At 35.0% G+C, this 23,374-nt stretch overlaps 1 protein-coding gene across 3 annotated transcripts in view; it reads left to right on the top strand.

Moving 5' to 3' along the window:
* Positions 1 to 23,374, top strand: part of SLC16A7 (solute carrier family 16 member 7) — an 86,676-nt gene that overhangs the window by 17,576 nt on the left and 45,726 nt on the right. The window contains exon 1 of one of the 3 annotated variants that reach the window (XM_032999803.2): positions 1,266 to 1,302. The exons of the other annotated variants lie outside the window; for them this stretch is intronic. The gene's annotated coding sequence lies outside the window, so the exon portion shown is untranslated. Of the gene's footprint in view, positions 1 to 1,265; positions 1,303 to 23,374 lie in introns of those variants that run through there. 3 annotated transcript variants of the gene reach the window in all.

Raw genomic sequence — 23,374 nt, 5'->3', positions numbered from 1 at the left:
AAGTAACAGCAGTTTGCTCATAAAATCTGTCCCAGAGACTGTCTAAAATTCCCAAACAAAGCACTTGTAAGACCTTTGAGGCTTTAATATCAGTTCCACAGTGAATATCTAGGACAAGAAAAAGTTTCACTTTTTTTAACCTGAGTCATCAGAATGTTTTTCTGTTTCATTGGGCCATGCAGTTTCATCCCTTCTAGCATTTACTGGGTCAAGACAAGCATAGTGTGTGAGACTGGTGAAAAGTAAGTCGTAAGGACACATACACCTTCTTGTTTGCTTCTCCAACAGAATAGTTAAGGTCATTTTTGCAATTAAAAAGGAAAGGCTTTTGATCAGAATTCTTGAGTGAAGCTATGATCTGGTCTAAGGTACAACTTGCCTTTTAGGTATGCATTTATTTTATCATCAGTACTACTGATGAGTCAATTTTTTTTCCTATTAAAAAATAGTGAGTTTGTAAAATTTAAGAAATAACAGAAAATAACTTTTGGAGCTCTGAAGCAACTTCTGCCCTGTCTCCAGCAAAATACAGCTTTTTAAATAATGTGGTGGCTAGCATTGCTTATTAATACAAAGAAATTTCTAGTTACTCTATAAAGCCTAATGCAGTATTTTACTATGCCTGTTAATGGATTAGTCTGAAAAAGTCTAAGTTAATTGTGTATTTGCTGTTAATTGCTGGACAATTTTGTTCAAATGAGAAAAAAAATAGACTTTTGCAACGTTAGCTGCATTGAGTGCCTCCAATTTTGCTTTTAAACTTCTGCTGCTGATCTTTAGAGAATTTTTATTACATGTTTAATTTGTTGAATGGAATAATATTAATGCTGATCTTAACTCACTATGTGGTTCAAAAGACAGGTTCACACCCAGCATCTCAGCACATATTGAACACCTGTAGCATTAGGCACAAACTATGTCCAGGTGTTCCCAGATTTTAGCCCTCAATTTAAAGGCTATAGCATCTAAATACACTTTTGAATGTGCACAGAGAGTGATAAGGAAAAATCCTGTCAGACAAAGGAACTGTGAAAGAAACCCTAAACAGACAATGTTCATAAATCAAGGGTGCCCTTCTGTGGAATTGTGTTCTGAATGTTGAGCTTCACCTTAACCTCTTGTGCCTCAGTAATTTGAGATGCTTGTTGGTTTGGCAATTGGTCACACAAAATAAACTGTCCAAACATCATGTGTGATTTTCAGCCAATCAGGTCTCCAAAGAGTCTTTAAATGTTCAAACTGAACAAAGGCTCTGTATCTGTCAAGTTCAGATTATTGACTTGGACAGCAGCTCTCTGCCAGGTAATGTGCTGTTTTTCTATTTCCTTTTAGCTATACTTAGTATCAATAGGTAGTTTCAGATTCCTGTGGTAATCCATGCAAAACTAATTGACTAATTAAGTGCAAGACAAGTCAATGCGCCAGCTCATGTTGCACAGTGCTTGTTATTGGCTTTTTAATGATTATCTAGCATATATTGACAAGAGTGTGAAGCACTTTAAAGAAGAAATATTCTTACACTCTGTCTACTCTTAAAAAGTTGTAACAACAATTAATGACTGAATGGTGACACTCCCCAGTCTTGTCAGGCTTTATAGATTTGACTGACACTTTTTGTTCATATATTTTGCCAACATTTCTGAGAAAATAAAAAGTTTAGAGATTAGTCTTCTAAACAGAAACTTTAAAGAAAGGGAAACATCAGCGTAGCTCAGGTCAGATTTCAGGACTGATGGATGTGAAATGTAAATCAGAGTTAGAGTGAAGGATGTGCTGGAAGTGATTCTGTGGCTGTGATTTGGATTGAATTAGAGGAATGATAGGATATAATGAGTGCAAGCAAAGTGGCGGAAACACAGCTTTGAAGAAACTCAAGAAGCTCACAGCTAATATGGGAAAAGATGAACGAGGGCAGGAAAAGATTTGAAGACAAGTTGGACATAGCTGAGGCAACAGGCAAGGTAGATGATTACTCTGGCAACGTGTGTGGGAATGAAGACTAGAGCTTGGGCTGCCAGGGAGCATTAATCCCATGTGTTCTAAAGTAACGCGTAGTTTATAAATGTAACATCAATTCTACTTACAAGACAAGGCTTCATGATAAATATCTTATTTTCATAAGGATTTGGGAGGGCAGCAATAACATAATCCCCCTGCATGAAACCGAGTGATGGAATGAAGGCTATTCAGCCTTGATGAACACTTACACAGTCGGTTCTTCTGCAGTGCCAGAGATTTTTATAATAAAGAATGAGGGGTTGCTTTAAGGCAACCAGTGTGGGTGTATATTTCACTGACACAAGTAACTGTTTCAGTCTTTTTGCAACCTCGGAATTCAGTGTCCTATGCCTAGTTTTAGCTGTAGGCACTTAAAAATTATTAGATTCCTTTAGCTGAAGCAAGTGCAAAACTAATTTTCCATTCTGTTTTTCATGTATAACAACCCCTCTAAAACCTCCAGCCAACCTAAACAATTTGGCCAGTAGTTAATGTACTAGCAGTTTTACAATGGCTGTTTATACATAATTTTGGAGAAAAGTTTGCTGAGCTTATTTCATGAAGATAACCTAATGATTTTTGGTGCTCTTTTTGTCATCCCTGTTATCAAAGTTTGAAGCCTCAAGGTCTAAATCTTTGCTTCTGAGCTCAAAACTGAGTGCAAAGCTGTCTTTGATTTCACTAGAGCAGGCTGATGGCTTAGAGGCCAGAATTTTGGATGTCATCTTCACAACTCTTCTGACATCAGAAGCACTGTAATGGCTTATCACTATGGACTTGAATGGGTCAAACTGCAAAACAAAAAATGACAAAACTGGACAATGGTGACAGTTTTCATGCTTATTTCCAATGGGTGTTTTTATACCTTGCCTTATATTTTTTTAATTTGTATTTTCTCATTATATGATTCTCAATAAATTTATATGAAATGTTATTCAAAAATTATTTATGAAAAAAGAAAATATTGGGGATGTAAAAAAAATAAGTAATATTTTGTTTTTCACCAGTGACTGCGACCCCAGTGTATATTCACATAGTTTCATTTTCGTGTAGAACTGATGTATTGTAACTCTCCAACAGCAAAACCAGTCACCTGCCTGTTAGTAAAAGTAGGAGATAACAGAAAGGTATTCCTACAGGGTCATGGTAGAGAGGTCCCCAAATCCTTACATAAGGGAGTCATGTTTGAACAAGTGATTTTTTGTGATGTGGCAGGCAACCTTAGTGAAGTTTCAATATGAGGAAAATTCCTTTTGCTTTAACTTACCTCCTAAAAAACTGTTTTTCTGTTTGTCACAGAAAATTGATTTACCAGTACAACTTCCTATCTGCTTAAGCAGTTAGAAGTTGGAAAGAAGTTGAGGGGAAAAAAAAAAACAAATCAGCCTGTCTCTTCTCCCTAAAGTCACAGAGAAAGGAAGCACTGTGCTTGACCCACATAACAGAAGAAAACAGTAGAGTGAAAGATGTGCATGCAGTGTAGTTACAGACATTGTAAAACAGTCACTGCATGATGTTTAAACATTACTTTATGGTGTTTCCACTGAGATATTCCATTAGTATGTGATGATAATGAATCATGATTGTACTTCACCGAGAGCTCTTGCCATGACTGCATACTTTTATAATTTTTTTTTCCTTCCCATGGATTTGACATGGAAACAAGGGAGAGAAATTACTTGAAGAACATAACCAGAATAGAAGCAGCAAATTTGTAACGGTACTTATAAGTGGACAAGCTTTTCAACACAGTTTTATTTAATTTTGTCGATATTATTTTATTCAAGTTAGAAGTACAGCTTTAAATATAGTCTTGTGGGGAATGTGAAAGAATACCTTTAAAAAATGTCCCTGGGCAGTGCATATTTGCTGACAAAAGTGGGGCTTTTTTAATTCATTTCTTTCCACTTCTGTAGACATAGCTTGTCTACAGCAATTAATTTGAGAAAGAATATTTTCAGCTGAAGAGAGATATTGAAGCAAGACAAGTGTTTCTTTACTGGTAAGGCACTCAACATCGATATAGCATCTCAGTTCAGCTGGCAATGTTTCTCCCAGATCTAACTCCTACATGCTCAGATGGTAAGTCTTTAGAGCAGGGAAAAGTGCCATCTGGTGATTCAAAACAATGCAGAACTGATGGAATCAACTTCTTATAGATAAATGGAGCTGGTCATCGACCTCAAATAAAATTGCCATTTGTGGCGTTTGGTCCTGAAGATCCTGAAAAATGACAAAACACTCAACTATCCCATCATCAGATTTCCATTTAAAATGCTATTCTTTCATTATACTGCATCAAATTAATATCATATGTTTAGCAACAGTAAATCATAATTCATGCATTTTTGTAATCACAAAAATGTCACTATATATGATGTGTGCCGATACAAAAGCTATATAGCATATATATGCCAATTATATAAATTATGAAAATTATAAACGTATACTTATATTTGTCCTTTTACATTAGATTTTGAACTCTGATACAGGGATTGTGATTTCCGTGGATGTCATATATCACACGTGTGTAAAATAGTATTAATATCTGATGTGTAAAGAAACTAGAGAAACAATAATAGGTTAGAATTGTAATTCTAACTATTTTAATAATAAGTTAAAAAAAAAGATGGTTGATAAGCTATTGATGCACCTTTATCTGTAGGCCTCAAATTTGAGAACAGAAAGACCATGAAAAAGGAAAAGGGTAGGCTGTGACTTTACAGAGAAAGAGAAGACATAAAAATGACAATATTTTATTCAGCAAGTTCGACTCCTTTTTCTGGGTAGAACCTATCTCATTTATGTTCTAGTTTGTGGTGAGGGTGAATTAGTAGCTAAGAGACTAAGATAACTCAATTCTAGATCACTGCATTTGTCTAAAGGCTCACATCTGTAAACATTTAGTCTGAATATTAATTTTATTTATAGTACACTCAGTATCCTGTTTTTTATAGAGCACATTATGTGAAGTTGCGGGCTTTTTTCATCAAGACTTCCTTTAAGAGGCTCATCAGAGTGAAACATAATGCTGTAGGGTCTAGTAAGAATATGCACAAGTACTAAAATTCTGTGTGTAAGCATTCACAAGAATTGCTCCTTTAGTTTGAATACTGAAATACTTGTTGATAATGAAGAAGCTGTAAAGCACACATTCCTCTTCTTAGATTTTCTTTGAAGTCAGTAGGCATTTCAAAAGGGTCAGACTGTATATGTATTTCTGTAAACTGATCCTTCAGTTTAGAAAAAAAGGAAATAGATAATATAAAAATAACATTTAATGAATATTAGACCGTATCCATTTTTCTAATTTGTAATTTGTGTGTTTAAAAAGGATTTACTACAGAGGTATGTTTATACATCACTGTTAATATATATCTATTCTACTTGAAAGCTATTTTAAAGGAGAAAAAAGGCATAAAGGAAAAAAACTCCTACTGAACACTGATGGCTCTGTATGGGATTGCACTGGCATCTTTTGCATAAAATTTCTAATAATCTGCCAAGAATGAGTTCAAGGTGTCTTGTCATACCCTGTGAAGTTATGACACTTCTTATATGCAGTGCCACAGCTGATAATTCAAAGAAGCAGTATTTCTCAGACAAATACTATTTTCTAGGATTTTGTATATTCAGGTATTGTTTCTGCTTTTCCATTCGTTTATATTAATACTTTGTAATTTAAACCCTGGTGTGAATCTCTCACTACAAATGCATACTGTCCTGTGATATTCTGTGTATGACATGGCATAGATGACTTTATCTGTAATAGACAGTATCTCTATGTTAAGGAGTTAAGACGAGGTGATAATTCTTTATATTGACACACAGTGACTAGTTGGGTCAGGGTGAGTTTGCATAGTGGAACGAGCTCTGTACAATTGCATCCAGTCACCTTGATAATGAGAAATGGCATAGATATTTAATTTATTCATTTCTCTCCACTCAGAAGGTCAAAATGAACTGGTATCTTCATTTCTGTTTCTATAAGTTTTCAAATGAGTTTTACTTTTTCGTTTTCAAGTAATATTTAATTTGAAATATCAAAAGAACAAAATTAAACTCTAGGTGTCTATAGAAAGTTAAGAGAATGAATAAAAGATAAATTCATTTCATTGTAAATTTCAATAACAACAGTCTAATTTTAATGCAGCTTAACTATTTTAGAAGTCAATTGATGATCATAGCCAATGTCACTGCAAAGCAGAATAAGTGAAAGCAATCATGCTTGTGGTGACTGATGATGATCTTTTTGCATTTATCATGTGATTAGAAAAGCAAAGAATTTTCTTCATCAAGGACAAGAAATCTTAAGCTATCAACAGGTATATCAAGTTCTGCTCACAAAACCAGAAGTTATGGCATGCTTTCACCTTATCTTAAACAAAAAAGAATTTAAAGAACAGACTAATTAATTTCCAACACAAACAACTGATCTGAACTATAAATGAGTGGACTGTTTAAGGAGTAGTTAGACAATTTAAGAAGTTCTTTGAATTCTAGGACTTGACTGTGGCTTAAAGCCAGGCCTCCTTTGGAAGACCGGTGCTGCATTAGTTAGAATTCCTTCTGGACAGCATGTGCTGCAATAGGAGCTCTACCAACGTGCGGGATGGAACAGCATGTCCCCATCTGTTGCTGGCCAGCTGTCCTGTACGTCCCCCTCCTTTTCATGAGATCAGCCTGACAGCAGTAGTTATGCTCTCAAGCCATCATGCAGCTGAGCTGCAAACATGAATCAAAAGGGAAGGTGCAGCCCTTCACAGTCATTTGCCTGTCTAGAATTCAGTCTCTGGGTGTGTAGGGCTTTCTAGCTCAGATCCAGAAAAAATACCTAGCATGTGTTTGTGCCACTGAATCGCTGAGGAGTCGTCTCCTAGAGAAGCATATAGTATTTGTTAGGAGAGAGAAGGAGATTGTTTACTGAGGTTTGTTGTAGGGAATATTGTTGGAAGAAATTAGTGCGTTCCTGGTAACTGCTGGTTTGCAATGCTTAATAGTTAAACAACTATTTAATATTTCATTAAATTTGCCATTGCCTTGTGTCAGTAGAGCTCTCATCACTGTTTCTAAGGGCTAACTCCCACATTTGGGAATAATAATTACTCTCCCTTTTTCAAAATGGTTAATTTTGCAGTATGTTCAGGAAATACTCTGACAGAGACTGCAAAATGTTTTAGTCCACACAGTGTCTTCTGAAATCTAGACCTGTGGGAGAAGGATAAAATACTAAGAAACACCTCTTTAATGTTTGTTCTGAGAGAGAGGGATCGTGACATGACTATTAGGATTATGTGAGGAGTAGGATTTCTAAGGGAAGGGCAGTGGAATTTTGTTTGTTTGATTGTTTTTTTTTTTTGTTTTGTTTTTTTTTTTTGTTGTTTGTTTGTTTGTTTTTCCCCCCCTAGGCTTCAGTTAAGGTTCAAAGTTTATTTAGGTATGTAGAATGAAATACAATTTATTCTCTGTGAATTTGCCTTAAAAACTTGAATCATTAAAGAGTCTACCTGATCATGTCTTTGAGTAGCTCCTCATTCTTGTATTATGAGAAATAGCAAGTAGTTGTCACCTAATATCCTTTTCTGCGTCATTGTGTTTTTACAATGTCACAGACATAGAGCATCAAGAATACATGATTGATGTCATTACATCATCTTTAGATTGATTGGGAAGAGTCTTCTCATGTATTCCACTTTATCTGGGCAGATGTCTGTGGTGACTGTATGAAGTGTTAATTCATATTTCCATTGTCCATCATTGCTATCGGATTCATTAAAGCTGAAGTGCTTGCCCTGGTTGACAGTAAAACTCAGGTATTTATGAATGAAGAGTATGATAGAAATGGATATTGCAAAAAAAGGGATACTCATTAGATAACATAATGTGAATGTTTTTGGCTTGGTCTTTGTGTTTGTTTTGCAGCCTGCACTTCCCTGGGAATGCAGACATGGAGACATGCTGGTGCAGCCTGGGTACCAGGTTGCTGGTGGAAGGGAGGCCCCTGGCAGGCTGTACGCAGCAGCCAGCGCTCCCAGAAGAAGTTAGGAGGTAACTTGCACACATGCCTACGCTGCTGGCTAGCCCTTGCCTGAAGACATCTGAATCAGGGTGCCAGGAGAAGAAAAACTTAATCTACATTGTAAATGGCAGGTTGATTTAACTTCAGTCTGAGGTCATTATAACTTCAGCTGACGGCCTGATGGTGGTGTGCAACTCAAGAAATCTGCGCTGGTAGTATGCTAGGTTGATAGAAGAAGGTAGAAAAGCAAAACTAGAATAGCTGATCTGTGGGAAAGAAAGCCATCTTGAGCCCCTTAGGTTCGTTCCCTTTTTTCCTTGCAGAAAGGGAATGATGTCAGGCATGGAGTGAGATGAGACCTTGAAACATGAAATAGAAAGGCAAAAGGACTGAGGAGGTATCTGGGATGAAGAGAATATGGCATACATGACGATACAACATGAAGAAGTCTCCATGAGAGGCAGCCAAAACCCCCTTCTTTTTGGTGTTTTCTGGATTAGAACAATTGAGATGAGGCTACAAAAAGGAGAATCAGCTCTTTTTGGGCATGGCTATCTGAGTTTAACTACTCAAATGCAGAAATCTTTAAACTGCGAGAGAGAAAGCCATCCCCTTCTCCCCAGATAGTTTTATCACAACCACTCATCTTAAGAGTAGAAGCCAACATTTCAAAAACTCTGTTTGAATGAGGGCAAAATCACACCGGCAAATCAGAAGACTAAGCACAGTGTGAGGATGAAGCAATTTTTCATTTTATGCATCTCATCTCCACAAAACAGTCATTTAAAATAAAGATACTGAGTAGTGAAATAAAGAAAAATGGAAAAGGGAGAAGAAATCCTGCCTGACAAATGAGGAATCTTTAAAAAGTATTTTAACCAAATTTGGCATTACAGACACTTTAAATCACTAGTCATAAGTAGACCATCCCAGTACTAAAATACTGGTATAATGAAACAACCATTTATGTATATTTGGGTGTTTATTTCTACATCTTAATTGTCTTGAATTCATTCTTTCTTTATTTATTTTTTGTAAGACTTTTCAGAGAGTATGAATTGAGTTTTAGTATCACTGTGATACATAAAATTATTGATATGCCCTCAGTTTTAACTTCCAAATGAGTCATTTTTAATTTGGAAATAAGAGGTGAACAGGAATGTAAGTCCATAGAGTAGGAATTATCACTTTAGTAATGAACTCTCTTCACATATTATTAAGAAACTAATTTATTTCAATCAATATGAATTACACCATTGGAACAAACATTAACATTTTTTACTTAGTTATTTATCTCTGACTTATGAGGAAGACTTTCTATAATGTATGAAAATATTAAAGAGTTAATTACAGTCTATAAAAAAGACTTGTGGGATGCATTGCATCCTTCACATAAGACACATTGTTTTCTGTCCCTCAGTAAGTACTTCATTTGCTCAAAATGATCCCATGATATTAATTTCTAACTTGGCAAGAATGATATAGATCAACAGTATGTACCAACATCTGGCTGCATAGTGCAGCTGAATTACTCGTGCGATAGCAGTAAGAGAAGAAAATGGCATGCAAATATACATAATTTTAGGCTCAGGGGTCCAGTATTCTTGTGCAATGCTGGTTAAACAGACTGACAAAGCAGAAACAGTTTGAGATGTGTTAATATGGGAAAATGTAATTAGTTCCAAAATAGAAGTTACTGTAATTCAAGCAGTAGATATAAACTGAGGAAAACAGTGCTAGCCCTGTGTGTAATCAAATCATACTGCAAGGATGATGATTTACTGGGTATTGTAGAGTTGAAATAGAATATTTGAAGACAAATTACAGAAGCAAATTATTCACAAATGAAAGTATTATACTATCACAATGACAGAAATGCAGCTTCATTAGTTATTGCAACTGTCCTATCAGCTGAGTCACCAAATTGTTTCTAATAACTGGGATAACAGTTGATATCTCTTCTTGAGGAACATTTAATTTCTAACAGAAAGGTGTCTGAAGGGCAATTTAACCTTAAGTTCATAGAAAAGTAGGTATGCATTAATTTCCTTAAGTCACTAGGGAAATGTTATTCTTTAGCTAAATATAAATTCCTCATCTCTCCTTCCCTGCTAACCATAACAGTGAATAAGTTGAAACTGTTTTTCCTTGGCTGCCAATACTCAATAAAGAACAATTAATTTTCTTCTCTCTCAGGTATCACTTCATCCATCTTTCTTTCTCTCCCTCGCTCTTTCTTGCAAGTTTTGATTGTCTCTCCCCTGTCTTTCTCTTCCTCCACCTAAATGCACACGTTCACATTGTCCTTATCCAACCGTGATACTACTACAGCTGTTTTACCATATGCCACACAGCCCAATGTGTGGGTGCCTGGTAATAGAAGCCAGTGTCATGAAGAGATGGATGTATTGGCTTTTTATATGAGACATGAAATGTCCACATGAAGTACAGACTATCCTGATGTCTGTAACCTGATGGCCACATACGCGGGCATCAGACAAAACAGTGTTATTGATGAGTCTGGCAGTAATTTTGTACTAGCAAGCTAGATCTTGGCCTCTGAGGGATCTAAATGTGGTATTTCAAAATGGCAGGTAAGAGAGGGGTATACTTTCACACAAAGGCTTACTTCCACTGTTTCCTCATTTCTTATGAGGACAGTGTCTGAACTTGCTTTCGGATCATTGCTTGTTTATTTATTTATGGTGAGTGCTACAGTTTCTGAAATATGTTGACTCTGTAATGAACTGGAAAGAGGATTTTTCTGAACCTGTAGTATGAGTCAGAAGTGCCTAGCTACTGACATTTAGGCACTTCTTGATCTTTTCTTTTGCTGCACAGTATAAACGTGATTCTGCCTACTCAGAACTGAAAAGGTTTATCCAACATTAGAAGTGCTAGATTTCCATAAGATCCTCATTTCTTCATAGCCAATTTTCTGGGAGGAGATGTCAGGGAAAAATCTGACAGCATTACAAGTTATAAAAATTACTTTGCATTACTTTAATATTGTCCCAAAGTTACCTGTTGTTATATCAGCGCATTTCCTCTAAATTTTTTATGCTGAATTTAATCTTTTAAACTTCTGTTCTTTATTTATTTTTTTTCCCCCTTCACCTTTATTTCTCTTTTTTCCATCAAATTCACACATCTATATATTAATAACCTGAAGTGCCTTATCTATTTAAACAGGTATTGGGATAAAATGCAATTTTGTTTCATGGAAATCTCAAAGACACATCCACTTTTTCTTGGTTTTGATCATCCTAACATCCTTATAAATAGAGAACCAACTTTATTTCTTTCCTATGCCCTGTAAGTGTGGATGAAATCCATTAAAGAGAATGTATTGATGCTATCATGATATAATAATCAAATATAAATACATTCTTCTAGTCTAAAGCTTGCCTTACAAAATTCTCATTTCAGCATCTAATATCATGTGCTTGACTGTAATACTAATAAAAATTATTTTATTGTGGAATTAGTGTGATGTACAGACTAACAAACAGTAATGGAAATACTTGAAAGAATAGCAGTAGGCCCAGCTTCAGGGAAGCAGTTATTTACTGTGACTTTCCTTTCAACTTTTGTCACGTGTGATTTTCACAAGGTTTCTTTTATTACTTTGTGCGGTTGCCATAATAACAGCATGTCTGTTGTTGGAAACCTCAGTCTGTGTTTGTCACAGGCATACCATGCAAGTAGGAAAACTGTACTTAAGCCTTGACATAGTATGTCCTGACTTGGTTCGTTTACATGTATTCATCCAGCTGAGGGTGGTTCAGCACGTTACTCTGTTAGTAAAAAATTTACTTCCTTGTAATTTTTGATGGATCATTAATTGCCTCTGTCAGGTAGTAGCAAAGGGTTTTGTGGTTTAAGTCCTGCAACAAGTCTGTAAAATGTAGGGTTATTTCTGAGGTGCGATGTGTGGAATAAAACTAAAATAAGGCTGGTTTTCATGTAGTTTAGTTTGGTTTTATTCCTTTTGACATAATTTCCGATGTTTGTCACTATACTTTAGTTGCTTTGTTGCTCACATTTCATAAAATATTACATACCATATGTGACATGCTTCATTTGGCTTTGCTACATACAAATCAATGTCTTGGATGTGAAATACTCTGATCTTAATCTTATTTTGCATTATCAATGTGAAGTTTCATGTATTTCCTTAGAAAGAAAATTTTAGTTTTGAAATTGGAAAGAGAAGTGGACCACACTACTGCTTGGTGAATTATGAATTAATAGATAATTTCTAAATCAGATTCTTTTACCTCTTCATAAAAAGAAACTGTAAGGAATTTAAACAAATGTAAGTGCAAAAATAGTTCTTTCTAAATGCTATTTATTTTTTTTTATGACAAAATGATGAAGAAAGGATGAAGGATAAGAAATGGGATTGCCAAAAGCAAATTAAAGCACAGATGATAATATGACACATATAAATATTATCCAAACTGTTAGAATAGAGAGAGGAAGGGTTTATCTATGTATTTCACTTCAATTGGGTTATGGCTTAGTTCAGTACATTTAGAAGATATTTGCACCCTGATGTGCAGATACTTGTTTTTCATCTAGAAATCTTTTCAAGTCAGAATTTTAGGACTTTTGGCAATTAATGAGAAATCTCAGATATGTCTATTCTGGATGCACAGTTTTGTGTACAATGCAGCTCAGTACCTATGACTCAATACTTCAGACATATAAAACAAATGCTCATATTTCTGCCCAGAAAATCTCAGGCAGAAATATGCCAGGCCTAGGCAGCATTAATCTGAAGTCTGGTTATTCAACCCATAAAAGTCTTCTTTAAGCCTAAAGCTCCTATAATGTTTGGGATCGCATGATGATGGGAGCTATACAGTTGCATATGTGTTTGCTTTTGTTAGTTTCTTTATGAGAAACTTGGTTAGTGCCTTACATACACAGAACCATGTTCCTACTGCCTTACACCCTAACGGTAGCATGTCACTTTTCACAGTGTAAGTTTTCTACAGTTTCTGAAAATAAGTTAGTCTGTGTTTTTTGGGGGGGTTGTGGGTTTTGGTTTTTTTTTTGTTTGTTTGTTTGTTTTTGTCATGAAGAGTTGAGTACTCAGAAATTGAGAGTCATTAAATAACTGGTCAATTTTAAAAATCATTCTTTTCGAGTCCTTGCTTAAATCCTAACTGTTGAGAGCATTATTTTTTCTGGAGCAGATTTTTTTTTTTGTTTTTTTTATTTGCATGCACAGGTGAGATAGATATGATTCAAATAGAGCAAGAGTCTGGAGAATTAATTCCTAGGGCTTTAGAATCATATAAATTTTGTTTGTTTACCTATTTCAATCAATATCTTTTTCTTCAACTACTTTGGCATTACAATTAACATTTCATGTGACTTGTGTCTCAGAGACATGTTGGAGGAAAAACACAAAAACCCAGTTTCATCTAGATTTGATTGTTGGAAACTGCTATTAAAGGAATCTGTGAAGAAGTTTTACACAATTCTGTTCCAATAATAAAGACTGGTTGGGATTTTTCCCTTCTGTTTTTTTTCCCCCCTTGTGTGTGTAAGATCTCTGAAACTGAGGGAAGAAAAAAGATTTATGGTAAATATTCCTATCTTTTGAGCCTAGTTATAAATTCCTCTGTCCTTCCTCTATAATTTCATTCAAGGTCTGATATTTCTAAGATAAAAAAATGATTTTGCTGCTGTGTTTTCTTCCTTGTAGCTGAACTTTGCTGTGCTCACACTACTCTGTTCATCAGCAGTATTTTGGAAAAGGGGATCAAGCCCATGCATCTGTATTTCTTGCCAGAAATCATGAATCTGATCATTGCAAAGAAACAACGGGGTGTATGCTGGATGCCAGGGAACGAATTTAAGAGTAAGAAAATGGTTACAGAGAATGGAAATAATTGTGTATTTACTCCTAAAACTAGTGTTTAATCAGATCACTCGACGAAGGTATAAACCGTTAAATTTCCATGAAATTTTGTGTTGATAAATTCTATCAAATACAGCCCAGCAGTTTGGCCCAGATCTACCTTGTTTCCTAAATCTGTTGAATGATTTCACAGTTGAAAGCTGTTTGATGTGGCAGTTCTCCAGAAATGCCGTGGCATTCTGTGCTGGTCAGCTGAGGCAATAGTGGCTATTGGAAAAAAGTTCTGCAGGGTGATAGCAAGCCACAAATAGTTTTTTAAAGTACCTTTGAATGTACTATACTGTACCGAAGAAAGATATCTTAATTATTTGTGTGAAAGCACAGAATTTTTCTCTATCTTGACTAGAAAACAGCAGAAAGGAAAAGACAACTGAAAGACCACAGAGAGAAGGAAACCCTACTGAGAGGGAAGATCCAAGTGCTTCTTTTCTAAGAGGTGCATATAGTTATAAATATTACTGAGCCTGCCCACATTTTCTTGCATAATCCTTCCCGCCCCCTTGCATGACTTAACTCAGAATATAGTACAGGCAGGGTCAATGAGGGTGAACCAAAACCTCTAGTCATGAGGCTATAAGGTGACCTTGTTCTGCTGTGTTGCCAAATATTTCATCTGAAAACTCAGCTGAGTCCTCCTGTGATATCCTTGAGTGTGAACACAGATATTAAAATACTGGAAAATTGTAAAACAGTTAAAATAAGATAAATGTGATGATATAGAAGGCAGAATGGATGACAAATACAACTGAGGCATCAAAAAAATTTATGCATGCCATGCTAATTCCCCAGAATGCTTTCCTGTTTTGTTTATGACAACTTTTTCTTTTTTATGAGTAAATTCTACTTTGGCACAGAAAATATGCTAATCTTCTCTTCTTGCTGTGTCTTTTAACAAGCACTTGCTCATGCTGCAAAATACAAACAGACAATAGCTTGACTAGTGCTGAATGTGTGGACTTTGCATATATTGATTTCAGCTAACTCAAGTATAACACTAAAGCCAGCACTGGTTTTAATTTTTCTAGTAAATCCTTACATTTTGGGATGAATAGTGGGTCTTCTATGGATTGCTTCTTTCATTTGCAATAAGTAAAAGGAAGAGGTTATTGCTACATCATGATTTCCAATTTTCAAAATCAGGACATCATATTTTTCCAGTAGAAGAACTTGGACTTTGGATTTCCACTTGGCCTACTGAAGATGGAATCTGTTGAATTAAAAATAATCAAAAAGATACATTACTTTGCCTAGGAGAAAGAAATAATGTGGGATGAACTGTAGAGAGGCTGTTGCTATCATATAATCAACAAATTAGCACTGTTACTAGGCTTCGTTCACTCTCAATTAAAAATGTGATTGGCATTGAAATTGCCAAGTTTATACTGAAGACAAAGGAGAATATTTTTACAAAGTCTGAAACATTGGCTTTAATCTTCTATGTTTTCTTATATCACTAAAAATTCTCCTCAACTGAAAAGTTGATTTTAATGCTTTTTTTCTCTTTTTCAGCTGAAAAAATGATTTTTATTGTTTGCCCTGAAAAATAGATGCATCTGTAAATCTTGAATGAGTGTGCTAGACCAAATAAGAAAGTTGCATTTAAAAATCTGGGAGTTTTTGTGTTTTGTTTTTTCCTTTTTGGAAGAGAATGAGAATAAAGGTTTATGAAATAACCCTTTTCCCACTGACTTCAGGTTATTTGAATAAATAAATCTTTGATGCTTTTCCATTAATATGGGAAAGTAAATAAATAAAATTTTATTTTTTAATTTATTTATTTATCTATTTATTTATTTAAAAATTTGGGATCCCCCACTACCACTATCATTTTGAAAGTTTTGTGTTGTGTAGAGCCTAATTTTTTAATGTCTCCTTTGATTGTCCCAGAGAAACTTCATGGCGTCACAGCACTCAGAACACATAGATTCCACTGCCTACTTGCAGGTAGCCTGCCTATTGTTTTTTAATCTTTGTACACCACTGTGGGGGCAGCACCACAGCAATAAATGTTTTTCAATTGCAGATAGGTTAAAGGAGTTTTGACATTGGCTTGTGCAGAAGGCAGTTTTAAAGGGCAAAAATAATACAGTGTAAAAGACCTTGCCATTAAGAAGCATACGTATTCTCTCACACTGAAGACTGAAAGAGGAAAGAAGAAGCTGATAGACAATATATTCTACAACAGTCACTCCTCACTGAATTCTCTTAATGGACAAAATAAAAATAACAAAACTGATCATATACAGGCACTTAAATGGAGAGCTTTTCATGGCTGGAGAAAATGGTCTTGATTGCTATTTGCATCAGAGATGTGTTTGGCCAGTTCTCACCATCCCTCAATTCACTACAATAAAGTTTGATACAGAAAGGAGTATAAGCTTCATATGTAAGTTTGATAAATAAGCTTCATACATGTATGATAATAAATATAAGCCTATATATAAACTTCAGTAATCAAAACCTCAAAGAGCTGATGCATGATAGTGAAGGCCCTTACATTTATTTTCCTAGTTGATTCAGAGTGCTAATGTTCTGTTTCTTAATATGGTAAGGAGTGCCCCAGCCTTGATTGTGCTAGATCTCTTACTCCCTGTAGGGTCTATTAAGTAAACAGCATGAGGTCATTTGATAGATCTGGAGTGTTCTACATTGTTAGAGGTTACCTGTTCAATAGGGTGTCACGCTGTTGGTTGTGTTAGGTGACACTGGTACTTCCTTTTCATGCATTTGCTCAATGATCAGAACATTACCTAATGTTCAAGATTGTTTCCTATCCAAGGAAATTCAAGCCAATATCTTTTCCATTTCAAGAGAGTACTTCAGTTGTGAGACCACTCAGGAGGACATTGCCAGTCCACCTTGATAAAATAGTTCTACTTTGGAGGCAATAATCTCATATTCCTTGTCTGCTGAAAATGCAAGTAGTAACAAAATTTAGCCTGAGCAGGAGAAATTGCTGCTTTGGAGGTAGATATGTAGACTTCAGGTTTTTCTGAAATGAGTGTCTTTCTGCCACAGACATGTTAGAACCTGTGACCAACAACTAATCTGCAAAGGTCTTGAGCCTACAAGTTTTGTTTGAAATACAAATGGATGTATGCGTGTTATTAAGCTCTTTGTTGAACTGAGACATGAAAGACTTGCCTAAAATTACAAGAAAATTTTGGTGCAGAATGAGAGAATGGGTCCAGGTCACCTGAAACCTAAGTCATTGCCTTGACTGGAAGTCTGTGCTTCCATGTCAGGCATGGAGTTAAAAATAGTCAAGTGTATACTTAATATCATTGGTACACACATATGATAAATATGGATAACAAAAAATTAATCATTAAGATGAAAGAATAAATACACTGGAATCTATTAAAAGCAAGAAATTGAAAAAAAAAGGAGTAATTAAATGTGTCAATCAACTTGACACATACCAGTCAACTCATACTGGAGTGGAAGTATGCTCCAGGGTAAAAGAGTACATCTTGAAAGGGTGCATCTTGAAAGACTTAATACATCGCTCTGCCTCATGTTTCCTGTCCTGAGTGCATTAACCTATTTGTAAAATAAACATCATATTTCAGAAAGGCTGCTTATTTTTCACATTCAACTACTCAGCATTCATATCAAGAAGAACAAAAATCTACAAGCAGTTATTATATTTAAATTTATCTGTATGTTACATTCTTTTGTAAAGTGTAGTATCTTAGAATGCACATAATAATACTGTTTTGAATAGTCATTTGTTGATAAAATATATCTTTCTTTGTAATTGAAAAGGATAAAAACTCCATCTCGGATTGTGTAGGAGTCATTTTATGTAAATCCCATGGTGCAAATATGCCCTAGAGCCATCTTTTCTTTGCTTAAATAAGCACTTTATTTCAAGTGTTTTATTGGCAATTAACAATGATTTTGTAGTTACTTGGCAACAAACGGTAGAGTAATATTGCATCATTTCACATCAGAGCACGTATGTATGATGCATTAGAGCAAATAAACCAGAATTTTTCTCTGTTAACAGACAAAATAATTAATTCTCTTTAAGTAAGGTTTAACTATGCATATCTTCATCATAAAGACTTGTAGATATATAGTGTATGTGAAATATGTAACTCTAAGTTACTTTTTCCTTATGTGATTATGGAGGATGCACAAGTACAACCTTATTGTCTAGCTCATGTCAATATCCTTACTATGTCTAAGTAATTTTCACAATTTTGAATGATTTCTAGGCATTATGTAATCATTAATCACAAAGGATATTGTCCTATTTCACTTCCTTAGGTTTTTAGAGAAAGATACTGTTTGTAAAGTTTTTGTGTTAGCTTGTAAATAATTATGCTTTTATTATTAAAAAAAAAACCCCACCCAAAACTAAATAATTATAGAATAGCTGTGTTGAAGTATTTGTCTAATGAACCTTGGAGGTGTTACTCATGCAGAAGCCAAGATAACAGTGAATTTCAGTGAGTGATACAAAAGCATTGAAGAGGGTGAACATGGGTGATTGAAGGCTCAGGTAATGGCCACAGTAGCCTTTTACAACACTTAGGAGCAACCCATAACAATAAAAAATGCAGATAGATATATTCTTCAAGAGAGTTTTCTCTTGGTCTTTTAAGAAATTAAGATAAACAGGTACATTTATAAAAGCACAATTTATATTAGGTGATCCAGCCACTGGTCTGAAATGTATGAGCTATACATTAAGTAATAAGTAGTAACTCAGTCTTATCCTTGAGTCTACCAAAATATTGCTTTAATATTTATTTTACATGTGATTTTATCCTATGTGCCTCAAAGGAGTTTGTTTTATATATTTGTTCTGGATCACAGAAAGTATGAAACTTTATATGACAGAACTGCTGTTTGGTTTGTTTATTCATTTGTGTTTTCTTACAGAGTTTCTGGTCACAATTTTGGTCAAATTATTAAGAACTATACTGTATCTTTATGATTGGCTACTCTAGTAGTACAAATTCAGTATAACCAAACAAGTATTCTGAGTGTAGAACTTCAATCTGTTTATATTTAAGAACAAATCAAGAATTACAGTACCTGTTCTATTTAAAAGAGGTTTAATCTTTTATTTTTGTAGGTACTGATTTTTTGTGCCAGCTTTCCAGCTCAGTATTAACTGTCAAAACCAAATGAAGTTTGAGGGAGCTTTTTTTTTGAGTGCGCCTTCATGCTTCATGCAGGAGATAGATACAGAAAAATCCACTTGTTAGAAACCACCACCTTCATGTTCAAATTTGGGGTGTGACAAGTGTCTAAAATGCATAAAATTTTGCTATTATTCAAAATCAGACTTTTGCATTCTATTGTATTGATTTTCTGCTGCTTTACTGAATTGGCAGGTTGTAATATATGGAATCCCCACTTTGTCTCCAGAAATATGACTGAAGGAGTGTACATAAGCAAATACTTTATTAATTTACATGCAGAATTTGTACATCATCTTTGCATTACTTGTTTTCATTTAAATAATTGTAAAAAATTTATGAACTAGCATCTAAAATCCTACAATAGTCTTATTTAGGAATGGTGCTAGAAAAGATTAAGATTTTCCTTTGATTGATGGAAAAAGAAACAGTACTTTGTGTTCATTTACCATTTGAAATATCCACAACTATCATAGGTAATAATAGCTATTTTGTAATGTGTATGTACTGAAAACGTATGCATGACTTTATAGAATACAGCAGACCGTACAAGGCAGGTTTAGGTCTGATGCATAACAGATGGGAGCTAGAGCCAATTGAAAAACTCATAAATAGCCAGAGCTAGACAACATCTCATGTGATCCTCCTCAAAGTCCTATTTTATTTTACAAAGAAGATGAGTCATAGCTTTACTCACATTTTGGAGATGAAAACAACACTATTTTCTTCATCCTTTTGCACTCAGATATTTGCTCAGGAAACCTGAACAGGTACATTCTGTTACTGTCCTTTTTCACTTCCTGAAAATTCAAGGTTTGTCAGTGGTGCATCTTTTAACAGTCAGCTTTATTATGCAGGGGCCAATCACACATTTCTCCGCAAAGGGCAAATGAAGAACTCTGTGCATTCAAATCTCATTTCATAGGTACTACCACCTACATACACTGTACCATTTCCTGGGGTCCACAGACACAAAACCACAACTTAAGTATGTTTTTCCATCATATGCTTCTTTTATAATGTAAACAGTGCAATAAATGTATGCAGCCTTTTACAGACATAGTTTTTGAATGAGTAAGTTACACTAGGGAGAAGACAAAGAAACCATCCATGCTCTTTCTACATGTTAAAGCCATACAGATTTATCTGGAATTAGTTAGAGTTCATTTTACCTAACCTTTGCCTCATAGTATTAACATTTTGTTAACTGAAGAGATGAATCTCACCCTACATGATTTACAGGGGAAAAAAGAGAAGAACAAAACCCAAGTTCCATGTTTAATATACAAAATGCAAAACATCATGAAAAGGGAATAATAATACTAAGGTTTGACAGAACACAGATTTTGTATTTGAATCAAACAGATTAAAACAAGTACAATCTCCTCTTGAGAACACCTGGTAGTACATCCAGTAATATTTTGAGAGATAAGTAAGATATTGAAAAGTGTATTTGGAGAAGAATCTGTAAAGAAAAAAAATTGCTTATTTAAATCCAGTCATCCCAGAAGGTTGTTTCATCTGTAGCTATTGACTGAGAAAGAATCTAGCTAAACAACAATTAGAAATATGGATTTGTAGTTCAAATCCATCCCCCTTTGAAGTCAGTTGGGCTGTATGTGAAAGTAAAAGTCTATGTGCAAGAAGTCTGTGCATAGTCTATGCATACCTATGGGTATACCTACCTATAGATAGGATAATAGTTTAAGACTTCAGTAGAAATGAGTAAAAGAGATGTCTTTAAAGGTTTTAGAAAAACATATATACTGCAGAGTTGAGTGTTTTGCACACAAGGAAAAGTATTACTGTCTTGAAAACTGAAAGTGTAATCTTCAGAGGGCTATAATATTCTTATCCTGTGAATCCCAGCATTGTATTGCTTGCTTCCTCAAGAAAAAACCTTGAGATTTACAAAACTTCACTGCTGCTTCCTTGTCTTGTTGTCAAGACAAAATTAATAAAGATGTGGAGTGTGCTGTGCATGTTTTTACACATTATGAATAATTTTACGTGTAGAAAGTTTGGCTAAACTCCCGGTTCCATGTGTAAGTTGCCCTTCGGTAATAACGAACAAATGTGTGTATGTATCTGCTTTTCATGAGGAAAAACACAGCTCAATTTTTTGCCTCTGAACTGATTAAACTTCTGTCTTGAAAGGGACAACAGAGTCATTGCTTAGATTGATGCACTCATTGCCCCACATTCAATATGGCTTGCTCTTGATTTATTAAGCTTCCAGGTAAATATGATTTAACTAGTCTCTTCTGTGAATATTTTTACTGTGCCCTTTTGCTAATTGGAAGCATGCAAATACCACAGAGATCTTTATATATCTTGTCTCATTTACTGTATATTTATGTAAACTGTACTGCTGTTTCTATTGCAGCTATTATAGTGAAATTTTGAGGATTTGAATTATTTTGATCGAGAATCTCAATAATGAGAATAATGAGTGTTACCTCAGTTCGCAGGAGAACAATCTGAAGTGTAAAGTTTTTCTTGTGATAATACAGAAATATAAAAGCTAATGCCTGTGATTCTGTTTACTTTGGTGTGGTTTTGGCAAAGAAGGGTTATTTAGAGCAAACCACTTTTGTACGTGGGAGAAGTTTTACAGTTAGAGTCTAGCATATATCAACAAAAGTAGTACATCTTGTGGATTTATCAGGTTGCTTTTGATTAATGAAGCAATACTACCCCATATTCTCTGTCGAAAATGAGTAATTTACCAGCTAAACCAGAACTATTGCAATAGCAAGTTCGTACTGCATAATTAGCAGGCTGTTGCACTTCAGGACTACAGTTTTCAGGTCTGCTTTTTGGGCCCGCAACCCAGACAGTGGCCTACTTGGATCATCCATTTGTAGTAAGAAGAGAAGTTCATATTGTCTTAATGTCTGAAAGGAGCACTTTCTGAACAGGGTGAGATAGCTGGTAAATTCTAGTCAAAAGGCTTATGTTCTAGAAGGCTTATGTGCCTCACTGTAAGCTGGGGAAATGGATCTTATACAAGCTAAATGCATAGTTCTGGGATTAAATGGAAAATCTATAATTGGAGATTCAAATATAGAAAATACAAAAAAATATGGAAAAAAATTGATTTCTAGATTCTTCAGAAATTCCTGATGTCACTGTGAGAGGGGAAGGCTTTCAGAATTATGTAGCACTTATCTTGCATCCTTGAGTGGTTGATCATCACTTCATTTCTTTGAGTGTATTGACAAGCACTAAACAATTTTTCAGGGCCACTGTGCCAGAGCAGAACCACAGGCTCCACGCATATATTCTGGACATTCTATAGGGATTTAGAAAATAGCAGAATAAAAAAGTTGGAAATGACAAATATATAAACAATATGATTTATGTTAAACTCATGATGAATTCTAAAGCTTGATACAAATTAGTTGAAGATTAGTTTAGGTGCAGCATTATAGAAATACTCTGAGAGGTAGAGCAGTATCTTGTACTCTTCGGGTGTTGTGTACTCTGTTAGGTAAAAGTGTTCATAATAGACAAGAGAGGTTTTTTGATCTCCCCATGTCCAGTTTCTCACAATGGGTGGAGGACTACACATCAGAATTTGACTAAACTGTCTTGGTCTTTAAAGTTGTTTTGTATATATATCAGCAGGTTACCTCATTAACACTTGGACAAAGTACATAGTAAGTTTGTAATTAAACATCCTCTTCCTTCCCATGTAAATCAAATACAATCATAACTTCTTCCTTCCCTGTATTTGTTTATGCTAAAACATTGCCATTGCCTAAATTATATCAGTTTTGGTACATACTTCAAATGAATTTTTTATCATCATGTTCCAGGCTGGACAAATAATCTTCATACATGTACTTTTTTATGTAGCAAAATGCCATGATACCCAAGTAGAGCTAAGTTGCCTCAATGGGATACTGAGCTAACATAGCTAATCTACTTCTACTAGTCATGTTTAGCCTTCAGGAGATATCATGAGTATCCTTGTAGTAGTACTACACTGTCCCATGTAAATATATACCACCCCATTTGTTTACCTGTCCGCTCAAAGTTATGGGCTATCAAATAAGAATAGAACTTATTTTGCAATCTTTTACCAGCATAAATATCAGCATAAGAAAGGCTGAAAGTTGAGTGTGCTGGACGGAGCTGTCTACTTTAATTCTAGGTGGTTAGAGATGTTATCTTCCCCTGTGCAGTCCTCAAGGTGCTATTAAAGTCTGATTTCTGTACTTAAGAAATGGCAAGTGCATGTTCAAGGACGGTCCCTGCATG

Source organism: Tyto alba, unplaced genomic scaffold, assembly GCF_018691265.1.
Source record: "Tyto alba isolate M040663 unplaced genomic scaffold, T.alba_DEE_v4.0 Super-Scaffold_2, whole genome shotgun sequence".
In the NCBI taxonomy this organism is placed as follows: domain Eukaryota; kingdom Metazoa; phylum Chordata; class Aves; order Strigiformes; family Tytonidae; genus Tyto; species Tyto alba.
The sequence above is the reverse complement of the archived record's forward strand: the minus strand, read 5'-3'. Positions and strand labels throughout refer to the sequence as shown.